Source organism: Scomber scombrus, chromosome 4 (assembly GCF_963691925.1).
Source record: "Scomber scombrus chromosome 4, fScoSco1.1, whole genome shotgun sequence".
NCBI lineage: Eukaryota > Metazoa > Chordata > Actinopteri > Scombriformes > Scombridae > Scomber > Scomber scombrus.
The window spans coordinates 8,894,626-8,897,787 of NC_084973.1; positions in this window are offsets into that span (position 1 = coordinate 8,894,626).

The following is a 3,162-nucleotide window of genomic DNA, read 5'->3' on the forward strand; positions in this document are numbered from 1 at the left end:
TTCATTCAGCAACATGGCGACCGCGGCAACCTTTTGTGCAACCCGGATGTCGTTCAGTATTCAGGAAACGGTAATACAGTGAAACAATGACGTGAGCTAAAATTGGTTATTTAATCAATTTTAATCAACAGTGATGTCTATTAAGATGTTATATCCATCAGTTATTTTCAGTTAGTAAGCATATTTTATTTGTATTACGTTATAGAAACTAAATACAATCTTTTGGAAATCAGCAGTGGAAGAAATTGATTAATAGGCACTCATTTAACTAGGTCTTCGTAAGATCAGAGATGGTTGGCATTCCCTCTGGCCTTAAGCAACAGCCATTAAACTGTTCTAAACTGGCCAGATCCTACAAGTGTGTTTCTGCTCATGCAACAATTCCTCACCCTTAATTCCAGATATTTTTGCATTGCTTGATATCAATTTTAAGTGAGAAAGTAAACCTATTCATTACATACATCACTAGACTTTCGCTTAAAATGGATAGGTTAGTCATCACGGATGATATGCCATATGGATGCACACTGGTAACTTGCATAATGTTGGAGATTATTCAAAGTATGCACTGTTGTCACTTTCTTGATATATCATTTATTTGGAATTAATGGTTGTCCTGAGCTCTAAGTCTTATTTCGTATTTGCTCTGAATTTATTCCCCAGTTTGCAGATCCTATCGAGTACTAGGTCTGTGATCTCTTTGCCAATCGGTGCAGTTTCCAAGCGCATAGTTGTTAGAAGCATCCTCCTTGCCAGCAATCAACTAGGTGGAAGAGTTGGTTGTAGGTCCTAGTTTTCACCTCATCTGAAGTTTCAGTCTTGATCAGAAATGATTCAAGGGTTTAACTAATCAAAATCAAGTTAACTGCTTCGCTGGAATTGTTGTGCATGTGGTGTAGCTAATAAAATAACTTTTTTACAGGCACGAAAACTTCATCCCAAACTGCAACTCTAGGATGTGCAGTTGGCCTTAACCCAATGGCAAAGCTGCTGAGCCATAGCCTGCGTACCCCTAAAGAAAAGATGGTGGATCAACAGTGCTGATGAAGGAACAGATCTACTTCATAAAAATTCTTGTGATGCTTGAGGTAGAGAATGATATGCTGAAAGCAGACAATAAGAAATTGAAAAAACAATTTTCCTCCAACCTAATATTTCAGCGGAGTGCCTGATGCCACTCTTTCCTGCTTTTGGAGGCGCTTCTCTCTAAATTCCGAGCTACAATATCATTCTGATTGGACTTGGTCAAATTATGCTCCTAGCCAATCAATTTCTCCTGAGTTTAGTTAAACTTAAACTTAATTGCGGCCACATAGACCTTGCAACAAGGTTTAATTATAGCACAGCCACAGTAACCAAAATCTTTACTACTATCATTAGTAAGCTTGTGTGACATTATGTATGTTTGCCTGCTTGAGAATAACATCCATTCCACAGTCAAGTATCAAGCATTGCTGCCTGACTGCTTCCGACTGCTTTCTAACTGTAAGATAGTACTTGACCGCACACACACACACACACACACACACACACACACACACACACACACACACACACACACACACACACACACACACACACACACACACACACACACACACACACACACACACACACACAGAGGCTTCACTCACAGAGTCATTTGAACAGCCAGTACAAAATATTGATCACACTGAAGGCTCTAATTGGTATGGCTCTAAATGGATACAGTTGGAGTGCCTCAGATAAGGCAATCACAGCTAGCGGTGGATTCTCCAAAGTCTACAACCAGATGATATGGTTATGATAGACAAGGGCTTCACAATTTAAGACATTTTGCCACAGGGAATTTTGCTGAATAACCCATCTTTCCTTGTCAATGGACGGTTCACACAGGAGGAAGTCAACAATAACAAACTGATCTCCAGTGCAAGGACACATTTGGAACATTCCATTAAGAGGCTGAAATTGTTTTGCGTTTTGCACCACATCCCATACCAGTTCAGAAAAAAATCATCAACAATATACTGGAAGTATGTGTGTGTCTTACACATTTGCTAACACCCATTCTCTGCAAAATTGAATGAATCGGCTGATTGTCAATGTATGTTGTACATAACTGAATAACAGTGATTCATGCTGTTTAATGGAGAGACAGATGTGCTTTGCCCCCTTGTGGGTCATCCATCTTCCTGTTCTTTTGACTGATTTATGCCTGTTTGTTTTGCAGAAAACTTTCATTAAAAAACTAATACCAGACCAAAAGAAAGTTACTCCTCTCTATATCCAGAAACATGTTACTGTGTGAAGTGCTGAAACTTAATTTATTACAACTGTCACAATTAATTCAAAGGGCAAGCGCAGATATGTGCTTACAATTGTGACACTGTTTGGCAGGAAACAGTCTTTATAAAGTATTTCCAGAGTGTCAATAGAAACAGTCCATGTCAAGTCTTTTAGCACTGGCAGGATAACAAGGTCAAGAGGAGTCCATCCAAATAGTTAACAAGTCCAAGTAGGTTAGCTCTGGTCAGGTGCCCTGGATCTGATGCCAGGACTTACACATTTGTTTAAGTGTCAGGGAATCGGTCACTTCAATTCATCCAACTCCAGAAAACGGTCCCTATTCTCTGCTGGAAGTCAGGTACTCTTGGTTCTGGCTGACCACGGACACTTCACCTTAATAATACAGTCACCAAGTATATAAGACAGTAACACTCCCCTCTCCTGGATATTCACACCAGTACATGCTGTCCATTGCTGCTTTGTGCTTGGCTCATGGACGATTCCCCAATCACATGCCTTGAAAAAAAACCAAACACACCGCAAATTACAGAGGTCACCTACCCTGCTCCGGGAGAAATACTGTCTTGTTTTAGGTATTTCCCCACTCTAACACACTTGATTCTAATTATTAACTATCATAATCAATGCTTTGATGATGAAATGTAAATTTCCCCAGTGACTTACAATATATGAAGTTGTATATGTTATAGATTGTTAAAACTGACTTTACTCTTGTACTTGGTTAAGTTAGAGCTAGTTTTAACTACTTTATATATTGTAGTTAGATGTTTTAATCTTTAGTATGCATTATATTTCATAAGCTTATGTGTTTTTAATGTTAAATAATCTGAAAAGTAACATATAACAGCTATCATATGAATGGTGTTTAACCCATAC